Source organism: Centropristis striata, chromosome 5 (genome assembly GCF_030273125.1).
Source record: "Centropristis striata isolate RG_2023a ecotype Rhode Island chromosome 5, C.striata_1.0, whole genome shotgun sequence".
NCBI lineage: Eukaryota > Metazoa > Chordata > Actinopteri > Perciformes > Serranidae > Centropristis > Centropristis striata.
This window is the reverse complement of record NC_081521.1, coordinates 4,983,813-5,002,489: the sequence shown is the minus strand read 5'-3', so window position 1 is coordinate 5,002,489 and position 18,677 is coordinate 4,983,813. Positions and strand designations below refer to the sequence as shown.

Here is an 18,677-nt window from a genome sequence, read left to right as displayed (position 1 = left end):
CAATGTAAGCTCTGACCTAACCAACATCACTAAAAACAGGGGTGTCAAACTCAAACACACAATGGGCCAAAATTTTAAACTTGAATAAAATCGCGGGCCAACATTGAACAAATAAACCTTTTAATATATACCAAACATGTTTTGCTTTAACATTAAATATGGAACCAGCAACGCTTATAAACATACAATATATAACTAAATAGTGCAGACATGCAAAATCAAATTTCAAATAAAAAACACGTCAATGTCATTAATTTACAATAATAATATAATAATTTGGTATTGCCTCGCGGGCCAAATAAAATTACACTGCGGGCCAAATTTGGCCCGCGGGCCAGAGTTTGACACCCCTGACTTAAAATGATAAAAACAAACAGTTCTGACACCACTATATAGATAGATAGATTACTTTATATATATTATATATACTATACTTTATCTTTTAACGAAAAATAATTAAAATTCAGTGTTTTAAATATTCAATAGAAAAATAATGGCTTTTGCAGAACTGAAAGTCTATGGCTGCTTAGTGTGCAGATAAACCACAATGACATATAACCCTTTGATGCACAACATGGGTCTAAAGTGACCCGACTGAGTTTTTATATTCTATATCTTTGCAATAAATTAATTTCATCATTCAGTATTCCAGGTTTTACTCAATCAACTTGTTTTTGATCATCATACATCCTCATTTTTGTTTCTATTTCTTACTTTTTGAATAAAAGCCCTTTTTGTATCACTACGCTTCTTATGCACAAGGTCATTATTGACCCATGTGTGTAAACTTGATGTAATAATACAAAAACTATTTTTCTTCATAAAGTATGAAAGGAAAAATGAATATAATGATCTGTTGTAATAAAATATATATATATATATATATATATATATATATATATATATATGTATTCAAACACACATTCAGCATGTTGTGCATTAGAAGGTGTTTATATGTTGTGCATCAAAGGGTTAAAAAAGCATGTAATAGACTGTTACACTTAAGACGATAATTTATTGGCTAAAATTTGATCATCACCAATATAAATATCCCATTATTAGTCAATAATCTGTCTACCTAATATATATTGTACATCTCTAATGCCACAATTCACTTTTTATGAACTAAACGTATGTAACAGCTTTAGTTACAAGTTAATTTCTAGCTTAAGATTCAATCATTTAAAATATGATACGTTTAGAAAATACAAAACATGGTTTAGGATTTCACAAAGTGGTTTCCAAGCTCTTGGTCCGAACATTTGGACCAAACTACCTTTCTGTAGCAGTTAAAAACACAGAACCAATTATAACAATATATTTAATGTGTACACACTGATGCATCAGTATTAATCAAAACATTTGATAGAATATCCGTCACGGAATGAGGACTTTTCACTTTAATACCTCGAGTACATTTAGCTGAGAATACTTAACGTAAACTTTAAATGCATGACTTTTATTGTTTCACTATATTTTACATTGCTGTAAAAGGGATCTAAATCCCTCTTCCACCACTCGATTTTTCTTCTAAAATGACATGTGTCTAGATATTTAAACCACTAAACTGTAACCTGCCCAAAAACGTTCACTATCTTTTTGATTTTTACCGATTATTGTTTACTAAATTGTTTGATTTTCACTGAACTTCTTTTCTAAGATGCTAAACTGAACAAGGACAGGACTGTGTTGTCTCCACCTTGGAGTTTATAGATGCCTCAGACAAGGACCTCTCGAATGAATAATACACAAAGATTCTGCCTTTTCCTAATAAATAGTGTAAGACTTTCAAGGAGAAACACACAGAAGTGCAGTAGATGTACTGGACTGCCTTGAGGTGTGCTAATGTGTAAAGGAGACATGGTCTAGAGGAAGCACGGTTTGAAATTTTATCTCAACACCACATGCACTTAAAAAATTGGAGTGACATTTACTTTAAAAAGCTAGGCAAGTTTTTCAACACAGAAAGTGTTTTTAATCTTTACTCAGGCTGTTTCTAAGTAATATTTATTTAACAGAACCACATTTTTTTTTATGAAAACACAAGTAAATTGCAGATTCACTGATGTCCCTCACTTAAATTTTACTTGGAAATATCAACTAATGGTCTCACAGGAATCTGTGAAATAGCCACGGATTTGCTTAACTCAAAATCCGTGGAATAGCCACGGAATCACTCAAATTTCCATGAAACTGACACGAATTTCGCTACAATGCAAGTTAATGACAGTCATATCCCGTGGCTATTCCAACATACAAAGTGATTATGTACATTCACTGAGTGAATATTTAGAAAATAAAACATATATTTCTAGCTAGAAATGTGATCAAAATCCATTTTTATGCAGAAACAAAGTCAAAATATTAATTTTTTCACTAAAAATGAGAGAACTGTCCGCCATGTTTTTTGTTCTGACCGCCGGAACCTTGAAAGTCACGTGACTTGGAACAAACCAATAGGAACAAATATCCATGGAATAGCCACGGGATATGACTGTCATTAACTTGCATTGTAGCGAAATCCGTGTCAGTTTCACGGAAATTTGAGCGATTCCGTGGCTATTTCACAGATTCCTGTGAGACCATGTTCTAATAAACAATCATTAAGTAATGCATGAAAAACTGCTATTTTAAAGTAAAAGCACTGAATTCGTATTTCTTTGTAGAATTTATATAGATGATTGAAATAATAATTAAGACCCAAAAAAATATTTTTTTCAGTGTGAGAATAAATCAGATCCAAGCAACTACACTTAAAAAATAATCTGTTTAATTTACGGTAAAATACCGGCAGCTGTGGTTGCCAGAACTTCACCGTAAAAATTACAGTGAGAGGATTTTCTATTCTAAATTTAAATGTAAATATCAGCAAAAACTGTAATTTAGTCTGAATAATCCTGTTATTTTTAGGGTAATTGTGTCATTCATTCACACATTATGGTATTTCTCCATAAATTTTGCATGAATATGTTATATTTTACAGCAAAACTGTGTGTTTCTTCCAGTTTATGACAGAAAAAAGTAAAAGTTTTGCGCTATTCTTTGATTTACGGTAATTAAAAGTGTCTAATACGGTGATATACAATTTTTCATTTTATGCCCTATTTCTGATGTATTTGACAGAGTTTTACTGTTATATTCTACAAACCTTTTTTACAGTGTAGTAACCAGTCTTTTTATTCTTCTATATTTGTCTTTTTTGTCAATAGATGTGTTTCCATTCACATTTTTGAAGTACCGCATGAGAAAAGCTGAATGGAAATTGTAAGATTTGGGTGTCAAAACTCTTCAGCGTGTCTCAGGAGAGCTGCCATTGAAGTGTTTCCATCATCAGTTCTTTGTTGTCGATCGTCGCTGCATTTAGACATAATAATGACTTGTCAGTAGCCTTTTATTTTACAAACAAAACTTGTTCCAACAGCCACAGCTTTGTTTCCTGACTTCAGCTTTTTTTTTTTTTTTTTTTTTTGCAAATGAAGATGACTGTGGTTTTTAGAGGACAAATGTGTGGGCAGAGTGTGATGCTCTCTCACTCTGCCCACAGGAACTCTCTTGCTGAGTGACCAGTAGAAAAGAGGGAACACTGTGACCACGACATGGCACATTCCACACCACCAGCTCCCACATACATTTCACACTGAGGGTTGTACATCATCGGACCCGTAGCAGCAAAAAATAACATCAGCTGTTGTCCAGGATGTCAAGATTCATTTGGAGTTTTACTATCCAAACATAAAAACAGCAATTTTTGGGTTGACACCATTTGTTACAGAGATGTTATGCTAAATTTGGCCCTTTTTTTTTTTTTTAAACGTCAGAATTGATAAATGATGGTAAAAAAATTCATAATAAAAAAAATTAAAATAAAATCACGACACCCAGATGTTGAGGAACACTAAAGAAAAATCCATGCTGTGGTTTTTGGATCACATAATTTGGACATTTTCAAGATTTCTGCAAGACGTGCATTTTTTAGCAGTTGGATGGTGAGCACTTCTGTTCTGAAAACTGCTCCTAATTGTCAATATACACTGTAAAAAATGTCTGTAGATTTTACGGTGAAAAACTGCTAAACCATGACAGTAAAAGACCGTAAAATGATAAATGGGTTAATTCAGTTTCAGTAACAATGAAACAGCGTAAATGTATATATCAGCTAAAAGAGTATTTTTTTACCTTTTTTTTTAATACATTACTCCACTGTAAAATACACTGTTTGTAATAAAAATATACTGTAATATATATACAAGCCATCATTTTTGCATTTATTTTTTGTAAAACATACTTTTATCACTGTTAATTGTACCAAACACCATACCTCCAACAGAAATATACTGAAATATTTAATGGTAAAATCTTTAATTCATGCGGTTTTATGAAGTATTTTTCTTGTCAATTATATGGCAGAACAGCGTTTCTTTTGATGGAAAAACTTAATTTTTTTTTTACGGTAAAATATGGAATTAAATGGCAATCTTAAAAAATCAACAGTGCTAATATAATTTTACCGTAATATTACAAAAAGTTGCACCGTATTTATTACGGTAAAGTTCTGGCAACCACAGCTGCCAGTTTTTTACCATTTTTTTTTTACAGTGTACCTAGTAAAGCTATATATCCTATGAATGCCCTTGATATGTAGTTTGTGGTTATAACGCTTCATGAAGCTGTGATTATCCCAGAGGTCACGGCAGATTATTTATACAGTTAGGTCAAGTTTAAAAAAAAACCTCTGACTACAATGAAATGGCTACAAAGGAGGCTACACTGTAAACAATCGTCTTGTAAATTAACAGTAAAATACTGGCAGCAGGGTTGCAGCATTCTACTGTTAATTTTACAGTTCCCTTCCTGTTATTTACTTCACAGCATGTAACTGTGATAAAACCACATACTGAATTACAGTACAATCCTGTATCTCCTTGACTTGACAGTAAAATACTGATACTGCAAACATAATCTAACAAATAAAACATAGTTCAACTTGCAAGAATGAAGAATGAAATGCTATTTACGGTATATTACAATATTTCATGGGAAACGGCAAACTACCTATAAATATTTCCCAGAATGCATTGTTTTCTACAGTATAATACCTTTTTAATGGAAAACAGTATGCTACTGTCACAATTTGGCTGTTTTCTTACAGCAATTTGTTACAGTGTAACTTCACCATGCCAGAATACAAGTGGGCTCATTGAGTCCAACAGTGTCAGCTTTCCAGTAGGCTAATATCCAATTTATACAATCCCAGCACTATTAAAGAACTCCAGTATGCAGAAATATTCAATAAAAGAGGCACAAATAACACATTTGTACTATGAAAACCACAAGATCCTTACAAACAAATCCTCATTTAATAAGCTGTAACTAACAACAGCTGCATTTTTGCTTGATTCATTTCTTTTTTCCCCATTTTCCACGGGTGCAAGATGAAGTATAAAAAAAATAAATAGGACTGACAGGTGTAGACTAGTGCTGTAACGATTTATACTCAATATCACAATACGGCGGTCAGGTTTGGAAGCACACAGAATGCACAATATCTAGATTGATGCATGTACTGTGGAACCAAAGTTTGCAAGAGCCAGCTCTAGCCTGCAACATTTAGCTGTACGCCATGAGCAACATCTACTGAGATTAGCACAAGAAGCGGATTAGCCTGTGAGCGACTACAGCACCAGAAAGACAGAGTTGTCTGTAAAACAAGGAGAGTTTATTGCCGCTGCTCCATCGTTGTAGGGTAACATTATATGAATAAAACACAGCTAACATGCTAACACATGTTAAACGGCATCACAGAGCTGTGGGGATGCTAATGGCATCCAAACATTTCATCAAACACATTAAAACGGTGCTTTGAACGTGTAAATACATCCAACGTGGAGCCATTTCAATTCTTGTATACATGTATATATATATATATATATATATATACACATATATATATATACATATATACACATATATATACACATATATATATATTATCTTTCATCTTTTATATATTATATTATCATCTTTCATATTTTACCTTCTCATATTTGATTACTCAGTTCGCATTAGTCTCTATGTCCTTTTCTTAAATCCTCTAAGTTGGCGCTGTTTGCTATATGAATAAAATTTGATTGATTAATTGATTGATTGATTGACTGATTTAAAAAAACACATAAGTTGTATTTTTATATTATTCTCTATATTTTGTGTTTTCAATTTCAGTATTTTTCAGCTTTATTGCCTGTAGTGATCTGTTTGATTAATAATTAATTAGATGTTTGTTCAGTGTTCATAAAGTGTAGTACAAACTTTGAAATGTTACCTCAGGCCCCAGCAAGAGGATTATGTCTCTTGCACTACAATTTGTGTTCAAAATAAACCGATCCTTATGCATTTGTTTGTTTTTCCACACTACCAAACTTGCGCTGAACTGTGACTCCTGACTCTTGTATAGACAACATACAAAATAAATAAAGACAAAAATAAAAACAGAAGCAGAAAGGTGTATTTCTTTCAATTCATTTTATAACACTGCTCTTACTAATTTGATTACAGAATGGTTTGTGGAATTTGTAGCAAATTACGTATGAAAGTTATCTTTGGGTGAAATAAGGTGATGTGTGAGATGGATGAGGAGCAATTCTTATTAGGGTTGTCAAAAGTATCGATACTCAAAAAAGTATCAATACTAAAACGTTGTATCCGGATACGATACTCATTTTCAAAAGTATCGATACCCCCCCGAGCACAGCATACAACCTCAAAATATTGTTCTAATTGTTATTGTTTATTGTATTTATTTACTTTGTGCACTACCTCAGACCTGAAGCTTGTTATCATAGTTGCAGTTTCTTTTTGCACAACTGTTTTTTATTATAAATATTTAACCTGTGGTTATGTTAATTTTTACATGTAGCATTTTTCTTGTTAATACAAATATTTCTGTTAAATTTTGGGGTCTTTGTTTTTATCCTTGCAGTATCGAAAATGGTATCGAGTATCAAATATTTTATCCGTATCAAGTTGAACATTTTTGTATCGTGACAACCCTAATTCTTATCGTTGAATACTTTTACTGATGGTTAAGTAATCTTTAAAAAAAGTTATTGTGGACTAATAGCTTCAATATAAATGTCAGTAATCATCTGGAACTCTATGATATATGATAATCATGTTCAGTTAGATATAACCACACACAAACTCTAGACTAAAAATAAACAGGCCAGTGGATATAACAGATAATTATTATATACATGTTGCCTACCCCACTAGAAAATAAACTGCACTTCAGAGCTGAAAACAGGACAGTAAATCAATCAAAGCATCATATGAAAAGGCAGTCGACTAGAAATATCTGCTGCTGCACATGCTTTCAGGATGTTTGCCAGCAGTGGGAGCTGTTAATCTTCACTACACTGCTTGACATTAAATCGTTCACATTCACCATTATTGTTGATTCCACAGCAATCGACTGAAGCAATATTTGCATCTTGTTGCTGAATTAGTAGCACCATTTCAGGCCGGCAGTGTTAGAGGGTGCCAAGCTGCCTCCTTTAAATACATTATTCACACTGATGGTGACAGCAGTGCTTCTCTTCTGATGCATTGCAGCTGATGCATGTCCATGTTTTTTTTTAAACTAAATCAATGTCTTTTAGACCATCACTGCTATTATAGCGTAGAGGGGGATGTGCCAGCTTTCCGGGCAGGCAGTTATGTACGCAGATGGAGACCCACAGACCCTCCCCTGTTATCAAAGGCTGCTATTTGTCAGGAATAGCACCCGGGGCCCATTCAGCCACCTTAAAGTGCAGAGAAGATGAGGTCAGATGTGTTGATGGGGCTTCATTCAATGGAGACCTGCTGGAAATGGGATCACACTGCATTAACACTATGTACTCTCACGTGAAATTATCAGGGGTGGGGCTTTGTCGGACTGTTTTTTCAGGTGTCTGAAATAATAAAAAAAATGAAACAAATGTGATAGACCTCTTCTAACCTCCTCTTTTCCATTAAAATATATGTATTTGTGCTGTGAAAAATATAAAGAAAGCTTCTTCAGCAAGCTGAAGAGGAGCTAACAGCATTCCCTTCTGGTCGGTCAGAAGTATAAACAGAAATCAGTAAGTCTCTCTCTCTCTCTCTCTGTCTATCTCTCTCTCTCTCTCTCTTCTTTCGTATTCTGACTCTCCTCCGTTTAGCCTTGGTTTTGCCTCTCCTCCTTTCTGTCTCTTTATGGTCGTCTTTCAAGTTCATGCACACACGCACACACATAACATTCTGTCTGTGGTGACGTTTCTGTGACTCCTTCTTACCGCCCATTGTTCATGTTTGACAACTGCAAAGAAATTAGCAGTCTTTGGCATGATTCATCATCTTTCAATCGACTGGTTGCTAAGGTGATGAATCCACGGTGTATGTGCAGAGTGCTGAAAATCCTGTGCAGTGTGTGGAGAGCGGTGTCCTTACTTTGACTCAAACACACACACACACACACACACACAGGGGCTAAGCTGGGTTCTTACCTCCCCTGATTTGATGTTTTAGGGTTTAGAGAAAGAAGCCCCAGATGCTGGTGGTTAAACCTCTCACTGTGCACACAAATGTCACCCTCATCAGCAAACACACACACATACACGCACGCACACACACACACACACACACAAAACACCTCCCACGCTCTCATCTGCACACGATCACACAACAACCGCTTCAAAGCCACACATATTCATCAGCACTCTCTAAACTCCTTTTATCATATCTCAATATTCGTATGCTAAACAGCCACACAGATTTGGGGGATGTAAACTAGAGCATGGCAGATAGCAAGTTAAACACCTGGGTCGGACTTGATCCCAGCGTGATGGCTGATGTCTCACCGTTAGGCTTGTAGGGACAACTGTTTTTGTCCTCTGTTTTTGGAGACATTGTTCATTTTCAACCTGAGTCTTTGCGCACATGAAGCCAGGTAGCCAGAAGTGATTTCCTCCAGTATTGCTGATTGTCAAACTCATGCCAGACTGGTAATAAATGATGTGCCAAAATGAGCCAAGTTGGGCTAAAACCAGTCCAAAGCTACTAATTGGAGCTGATTTTCTGTCCACATCCCCGAAAACCTAAGCCAACACTGGCATTCAAACACGAATATCCAAATATATGACAGGTCCAACTCGCATTTAGTGTTTCACTGCCGAACACAGCCAAACGCAGGGACAATCTGTCCCACCTTTGAGGCAGATACAAATATTCAGAGTTCTAAAAATCTGATGATAATATATCAGCAGAGTTAGTTTTTTTAAGTCATAATATGAACAAACATTAAGAGTTGAAATTATTAGTGCCGTAGATGAATTTGTTAACTTACATAAAGCGGCTTTTTTTTTGCTTGTTGCTTGCCTGTTTTAAAAACCACTGTAAAATTCATATTTTCTGATTGCTGGTCAGACAAGACCTTTGAAGAAGTTACAGTGGTCTTATTTTTCCATTCACTGCAGTCAAACGCTGCTGATTAGAATTCCTTCAGTGTTTATTGTTTGGGTTTTTTTATCAGGAGCAGAATTATCCGTAGAGTTCTCCTCTTCTCTAAAACAAACAAACCAGGTGATAGAAACTGGTAATAACACTGAATAAATCAGTTCCACATTATAAATCTGTGTTTTTCCAATGCTGTTAGGCACCCCGGTGGAGGGGCTGTGAGCCAACTGCTGATAACATTTGCTCAGCTTGTTTCTCTGACAACTTAAGATCCAGACATCCAATGTCTAAAATCCTTTGTCTGGTTAAAATATAAAGTTAAAAGCAACCAAGACTTAAAAATGGACCCTAAAACTCTGGCTTAGAATTGGATAAAAAAAAAAAAACATACTGCTGCTGCATGTGAGAAGTTACAGATTTCTTTAGGTTTGAACATTGTTAAAAACATTTAGCATAATTCAAATAAACAACTCAACAATATGTGTCCTGACGTTTCACTGCCGAAAGGTTACAAATTTTAAATTAGATGTTCAGATATGAGCGTAACATCCAATATATTTGTCTAGCTCTATAGGCAGTCTTGGTAAAAATCAAAAACTGAACTTGGTCCTCTCTGTTTTGTCCACTGCATGCTAAAAACTCTTCAAAAAACATATCCAGCAGACAGAAGTGATTTGGCAGAAACTATACACTGCAGGTTCAAGTGTATTTAAAAATATATTGCCAGCATCATCCCCAATCCTGACAGCAGTGCTGCTCTTTAACCAGGCGTCTTCCAACCCTTTTAATCATCTTTTTACTATAATTAGAGTCTAATATTACAACAGATGCATCTACCGCTGCCATCAGCGACTTATATCTCACTGCTTCCAAATGCAAGATGCACAAAAAAAATAATTGGAAGTGTTATTAGTTAACTCCTTGTATGCATCTAGAAATGTTTCTTCCCAATATAATGTTTGGACAGGATCACAGTTAAAACAATTGACACGTATCGCTACCTGCAAATAAAAGATTATTATGAGAAAGAGATAAAAACAGATACTGATAAAGAAGTTGCTGAGGTATTTAGGAAAGCTTATGAAGGTAAAAAATGCAGAGTAATTTCAGTCCTTTATAAAAGTTTGATGTCATGTAGAAAGTCTTCCTCCCTTGCAATCAAAGAAAAATGGGAAAAGGAATTAAAAGAACAAATAACAGAGGAAGAGTGGTTCAATATTTGTAAATTGCAGTGCACGTCCACTAGCTCGAGGATCTGGAGAGAATTCAACTGGAAGAATGTGGCCCGATTTTTTATAACTCCAAAGATTAGGAAAGGGATGGTATCTATTCAGCAGCCATGTTGGAGGGCATGCGGCCACATAGATGCGGACCACACACATATATTCTGGTCCTGCCAAAAGTTAGAAGGATATTGGGATAAAATATGGAGGGGGTTACAAAAAATAATAGGATATGAGATACCAAAAACATGTAAGATACTCTATTTGGGGAATTTAACACATGATATAATACAAAAAGAGGACGAGTATCTTGTTAAAGTACTGCTGTCAGCCAGTAAAAAATCAATTACCAGAATGTGGTACAAGGTAGATCCTCCAACCGAGGAGCAGTGGATGTGCACTGTAGAAGAGATTCTTGTAATGGAGAAAATCACTCATAAATTGAGACTACAAGAGTCACAATTTGAGGATAAATGTGAAAAATTGACTGATTGACTGATCAAAAAAAACAATTGACACGAGCCACCTCTGTGCTCAATGTAAAAACCACATTAGTTTGAACCTGCAGATGCATAGGATACAGACAAGCTTATAGAATTTACTATTAGATGTGTTGTAGATTTGAGGTGCCTCTCTGGTAGCACAAGGGTGAATCTCTTTTTTCTCATCACATTGTTTATCTATTCTGCAGCCTTGACAACAGAAACACAGCAAAGCATGATGATGCCGTTCTTCTGTTTCATTTTCAGACATCACAGGTCAAAAGAAACGGAGGCTTTGTCAAGTGAGGGACATGAATAATATTCAAACAGCGGAAGTGTTTGAAGCTGGCACATGCTCATCTGCGTAGATGCATTAATATTAATCACATGTGAACATTTGAACGGAGCGGAAATCCATTATGCCAATGCGCCCCGTCATCTGCAAGATTATCTTTAGTTCAAATCAAAATCCTTACTCATGCATGACTGTGAGAGCAACTCGCCACTACTCGTTTTCAATTTTCCACCACGGATTAGTTTTGGTGAACCAGCGTCCTTGTGAGTTTTGTAGGCATTAATTATTGGCCTCATAATATGGCGTGAATAGTGGCAAGTGGGCGAAGATGAAAACATTCAACCGGGATATGCATCGGTGGAGCTGCCGCCCCGAATTTGTCAAATGTGTCTCCAATTTAGAAGAAGTGAAGGGAAGATAGAGTTTCAAACATGTCAGAGATTAAACACAATTTCCAATTAAGGTTTTCATTTCCTTAATGAGAGGGAGGGGCCAGTGTAGACAGAGACATATCAGCAGATGATGGATTGGGCTCCTGAGGGGTGGGACTGGAAATAGAATACAAAGGCTTTACATCCCATCTGCTTGGCAACCTGATCTGACTCCCCAGAGAAGACATGCCATTACATTAACTAGACTTATGAATAAAAAAAATAAGTATTTTCCTATAGGTATTTGTGAAAATTAAAAGTGTTACACTGTTCTTAGAACCAGAGATAACACGAGAAATGATCAAACTCTTCTTTCAACGTCAGGAGGATTTTGTCTTTTGCCAACTCACTGTTATGAAATGTTCTGCTATCTCTCCAGGCTCCAATGTCTGACAGCTATGTTTGAGGAGCTTCAGCTCAATGTGAGAGTTGATTGAAGTCTGCTAGTTAGCCAAAGCCCCCTGTAATAAAAGCAAAAGGCCTCAGGTCTGTTTATCGAATTACATGGCGGTCTGATAATTGGCATGGCAACTTGCCTGCTGGGAAATTGACTTCAAGTGAGTGAAAGTCACACATTATGTACACATGTCCACCTAATATAGGTGAGGAAGTGCATCAATGCATTTTTTTTTAAATAAAGTATAGAAATTGAACTTGTTTTATAGATTTTTAAGGTTTAGTAGCAGGACTATAAAAACATAAAAATGTATATATATATATATATATACAAGGGACAAGAGAAATAAAAAAGATATGTTGTGCAAGAGACATAAAATCGAAAATAAAAATTACAGAAAATTAAAAAAATAAATATTTGCATCAAAGGACACAGCCGTTATTCCTAATCTGTATTTTAGAGACCAAACAAATACTGTGAAGATAAATCAATCATTAAAATAATATTTGGCCATTACAATACTACAACAATGCTACAGTATACTACAATAAAGCAGGCAAGATCCGGTGCAAGCTGGCAGCCTCACACACTTCTCATTACTGCAGTTTCCTTCTACCTGCTACACACAGTTTCAACTGGTTACACCTCCTCCATCCCAACCTCCTGCTACATGTTTTGGTTTCTTATTAATCATACATTCACTGGCTTCTCTTGCCTTGTGCATTATGTATATGCCATATCTCAGTGATACACATCTGCTGTTCTGTTAGCCTCTGCATTTTTGCCTCTCGAATGCTGAGAGGAGCATCCTTTTTTTTTCTCCTCCATCAATAGCAGGTAAAAATCCATTTGTAGCTATAAATGGTCGAGCCTTCTTTGACGCAAGCGTCTCTGAATTATTAATTCCTGCTGCGTGTTTACAACAAACACAGCCAGATATAAAAATCATACATCATGACAAAGTAAGAGAGTAGAACCAATGTTTACATTTAGTTAACCAATCAGTGTCTTGCTTGAACAATGAGCAGAAAAGGAGGTGTTAATCCTGCATTAGCCACAACACAGATTAACATTTCCAACCATTTCCTCCAGACAATGAAAGGGAAAAGCTGAATGCATCGACACACACGTGAACATGTGACTGAATCAATGTCTCTGCCTTTGAAGATCCTGATTATGTGCAACAAGGATAGCAGTAGTTTTAATTCACAGCTCCTCTCTGAATGCCTTCGAAAATGCAAATGTGCTTTAGCAGGCCTCATGATGGTCATTACTTCATGTCCACTGGCTGCTGTGTATGTCTTTCTGTACATTGCTGTGCAATTGTACGTGCGTGTAAACTGAAAGACTCCCATGTCATGAACGAAAGCTGCATAGTCGCTTTTATGTTTCATATGATTTTGTACAAAAACTGTTAAAAGATTTAAGCCTACTGAGGCCCCGTTCACACGAGGACGGTCTGAACAGAAGACGCAAAAGTGGCGTCGCGTCTTCACTTTTTATTCCTCGTTTAGACAAGCATTTTCGGGAGGAAATCTGCTGCATACGGTGACGCAAAAGTGTGTGAAAATCGATTGTATACATTCCAGGCGGCATCACTTAAAGCCATAAGAGCATCTTTGGGCATGCAGAAGTTTTCACGCCACACATTTTCATCAGCTACTCCTTCCACAAAGTTCTCCACCATCACTAGATCTCCCAGGTCTCGTTCACAGCCGTCTGGCTCGCCTCCGACGAATTGCTGCATCCAAAATGTGATGGAGGTAATTCCAGATCCTTCTCTGTTCACTAATACTATCTGTACATATCCTGTACATTTGGTGGAAAGACTCCTGTAAGTTTATTAGAGCTGCCAGAGCAGCTTGAAGGTCCGACGCATGGAAATAATCCCACGTTTGTTTATTTTCCTGTACTGGAGCATGTATGTGACGTTAACACATACGTGACGTGAGCAGATCAGATCAGAGTTTTGTGTCTTGTCAGTGTAGACGACACGCTACGGCGGAGCGTATTTAACTTTTCCACTTTGGAAGGTGGTTTCAGATTTTTGCGTCTTCAAGCCCCCAAAACGCCATCACCGTCTAAACGAAAGGCACTTCTGATTAAATATTTTGTCGTTTTTACCCGCGAGCGTCCTCGTGTGAATGGGGCCTAATTTAGACACAACACAAAAAAAATGCACTCTACTCACTCCCATCATTCCCGCTGTCAAATATAAACACACATATTTGTGCTACTTCTGTCTTATCCTACTCGCTTACCTAATGACACGGCCCATATAAGATAATTCCTCTTAAATGATGTTGCCAAAAATATGAAAGGGCCAACAGTAATCCAGGCAAGGCTGGGAATAGAACTGAATAACCCATATGCTAACATGATCATTCCGTACTTAGTTGCGTAAGTGTTGGTACTGGCGTACACAGAGGTTAGATGCTGCTGTCCTTCAAACATTCTCTCAGCTCTTTGTGCTTTCTGCTGCTGCACAGTTTTATCTCTGTATTTTCTGATCGGTTTGTTGCTTGTCTAGAAAGCTGCTGGCACAACACCTCCCCAAAGCTCTGTGCTCATCCAGGAGACAGAGCTCCTCACTGTCTGCTAAGATGACAGTGTCTTACAGATCATGGCCAAACCGTGTGCTCATGTCTGCTGAGCTCAGGGTCTTACTGAGTACCAGTCTGCCCAGTTTAATATTCCAGACACCCACCATATGAGCTCTTTCCAGTAACACAGCCTTGCTATGGCCTTAACATGGCTTTCAACAACCAACGGCAGGTTTATGCACCATGTTCAATGAGTAAAAGTATTACTGTTTGTTTTGTTCCACCAAAAGTGAAAAAAAGACAGAGCAAGCGTTTGGCAGGGAAACAGAGCAAAGACGCTGTGATAAATCACAAGACAAAAAAAAATTAAAACACAGCATGATACCAATGTGTTCCTTTATCTGTCATGTCCATCTGATGTTTAATTTTGTGTATATTTCAAAGGCTACAAGAGAAGAGGACCAAAAGCTGCTGGTTGGTCTTGAGACACTCAATTGTCCATTTTTTGTAATGTTACCTTTATTGACAAATTCTCCGGTGCTAAATGCTTATGGTTCTTTTTGTACTGTACAGTTGGGGAAGTCTCTGGAGCAAGTGTGTGTTAGAAATTTATCTGAAAGGATTTATCTCCATTTAAGCCATTCCCTGTGGTGGCAGCCGCCTGGGCGTCAGTGGTAGTACAGTCCTTTGATGTCAACATAGCACAAAAAAACATTTACTCAGCTGCTTTAGAATTTGTTTTTCAAGTCCTCCAAAATGATGCTAAGAAATGCTGGTAAGCATGAGACAGAGAGAGAGAGAGAGAGAGAGAGAGAGAGAGAGAGAGAGAGAGAGAGAGAATCACATTGGTTGATCTCACAGCATATTTGCAGCTCTACATGATGAAATGCACCTTAGTTAGTATGATATTTAACACAAGGAGAGCTGAACTTTGAACTGCTGCAATATTAACCAAATTACAACTATACCCCATAATCGAAGAGCAATATCACACTTGGTCTTTCATCCAATCCAAACATTAAGCAATTCAACTTATGTACAACAGGTAGGCCGTGATCATATGGATTTTAATTCTAAATTGACAATCAATCAAAATTAGCTTTAACATATTACAGTCATATTACATGTGAGACCATGTGACACCTCATATCTTTCAGACAACGGTCTTTTGTTGGCTAATGCAGCAAATTAAATACCTAAAAAATTAAAATGTACTTAATTCCTTTAATGCTGAAATCATAAAGCTCAATAACAGCATCATCAACTGTTCTGTTCAGTGATCAGTTAGTTATTAGTTTTGCTGAGAAATGCATAAGTAAGGTTAAAGGAACTAGGTTAGGTCAGTTTAGAAAACCTAACTGTAATCCATGGCATTACATGGCATATAGCATAGATTGGTAGACACAGGGTCACAACACAAAAGCTTCATAAAAAAGAGAATATAGAAACGCAACATAGCGGGAACAATAGCAATAACAATAACAATAACAATAATACCAGCAACAATAGCAATAACAATACCAATAATACCAGCAACAATAGCAATAATGACAACAACACACAGCATCCTCAGTCTAGGCAGTTCAAATCATAAGTTAAAAAACAACCTATATTGCACCTCACCAGGAATAAACAGTATGGCAAAATCTCTGACAGTTGAATTTTTAGAAATTGTCTCATAGTTCATATTGTCATATCCAGCCCAACCATGCATAGCCTATTGCAACAGCACCACATGCATAAACACAGCAAAATAACACATATGCCTACATTCCTAAACAATCAGCAAGACAGCACATAACCAAATCAAGTAACACAAGCACAAAAACTCAAAAGCAAGTGTAGTATGTGCATGTGACTCATAGTTTAAACATTCGTGATTTATGCGTTTGTGTGAAAGATTCATTTAACAGAGATAATGAAAAACACCACAGGTTGTTTTGCAGCACTTGTACCGTTTTGAAGGATCAGTGCCATTTTGTGTAAAAACATATATACACACACACACACACACACACACACACACACACACACACACATATATATACACTACCGGTCAAAAGTTTTAGAACACCCCAGTTTTTCCAGTTTTTTATTGAAATTCAAGCAGTTCAAGTCAAATGAACAGCTTGAAAGGGTACAAAGGTAAGTGGTGAACTGCCAGAGGTAAATAAAAAAAGGTAAGCTTAACCAAAACTGAAAAATAATGTACATTTCAGAATTATACAAGAAGGCCTTTTTCAGGGAACAAGAAATGGGTTAACAACTTAACTATGGAGTCTTGGGCTATTTTGTCCATTTTTGAATTATTTTCATGTCTTTTTTTGTCATTTTGTGTCTTTTTTAAGTCATTTTGTGTCTTTTAGTGTCTTCTTTTGTCATTTTGTGTCTTTTTTTGGTCATTCTGTGTCTTTTTTTAGTCCTTTAGCCCAACATAAAATGTGATTTTAATCTTTTTTTAACTTTCAAAACACTATCATGCTCAATAAATAATTTTAAATGTTGCAAATGTGCAATAATTTCAGAGTACACTGAGACATTAAACTGCATCATTTTCAATTAAATTCTGGAAAAGTTGGTGTGTTCTAAAACTTTTGACCAGTAGTGTATATATATATACACACACACACACACACATACATATATATATATATATATATATATATATATATATAAATATATAATGCAATTAGTGGAGGAAATGATTATTGTACATTTTAATGTACAGTTGTATGTAACCAAGAAATCGCCAGTTTTGATGACGCCCTCGCAGATAAACGTCACTTCCGGTTACCATCTTTGTTTAGCTAACTTCGGAAAGTATTATAATTCATGTTTAGCTAGCTGCCCATTGAATATTTTTATCGAGTAAAAGACCTTTCGAGGAAGCTGGAAATGTCTTCACAACAACAGTAAATGTTTTCAAACAACCTGTTACAGCGAAGGTGCAGTTAATGGTAAACTTACCGGCTCCACGGTTTTCTTCCTCCTCCTCCTCTTCCTCGGTGATGAAGATTTAAGGGGTAAAAACAATCCGACTTCTTGAGTTTGGAAAGTTTGTGCGACATATTTTGCCTTTTATTGACGTTTTGACCGATACTTCTACGTTTTGGCTGCTTCTGTTTGAAGAACCGCGCTCCCTCTTAACTGCGTTTCACCTGTTGGATGCGGGTACAAAGAATGTGCGCTCGATTTGTGCGACGTAAAGTCCCCGCCGGGCGGTGCAACCGACACAGGCCATGGTAAGTCCTCAATCATAACCATCACACGTCACAAACAACACTGTTAAAATAATCGCCTAACTCATTTTTTCAACTTTTGCAGGAAACACAAAAAACTTCACCAAAAGTGTAACATATGACATTTATTGATCATTTCACTCAAAAAGGATGTAACAAAGGATGGCTATTGGTATAGTAATAACACTGTGTGTAAATTATGTAACTTAAGAGAAATAAATGACTTAGGCAATTTTTGAACATGCCTTTGTGACTTAAGCAAGATATGGTAACACTTTATTTTGAAGGTGTCTACATAAGAGTCACACAAGCCTGTCAGAAACATGACATGACAAGTATCATGAGCATTAATGTTACTTCAAAGTGTCATTAATGTTCATGACACATCCCATGTCATGTTTATGACACACTCATGTCACTATTATGTAGACACCTTCAAAATAAAGTGTTACCATATCTTGCTTAAGTCACAATAGCATGTTCAAAAAATTGCCTCAGTCACATTTTATTTTTGACAAAAAATTACTTCGGCAAATTTTTTAACAGTGTGACGATAATTATTATATATTTGGCTTTCTTGTGATGTTGTGTTGATG

At 36.2% G+C, this 18,677-nt stretch overlaps 1 long non-coding RNA gene across 1 annotated transcript in view; it reads right to left on the bottom strand.

Annotated features, from left to right (window-relative positions):
• LOC131971323 (uncharacterized) overlaps positions 1-17,959 on the bottom strand; it is a 56,960-nt gene extending 39,001 nt beyond the window's left edge. The window contains exon 1 of the long non-coding RNA XR_009394365.1: positions 17,810-17,959. This is a non-coding gene — a long non-coding RNA (uncharacterized LOC131971323). The remainder of the gene's footprint in view (positions 1-17,809) is intronic.
• Positions 17,960-18,677: the final 718 nt, after the last annotated feature.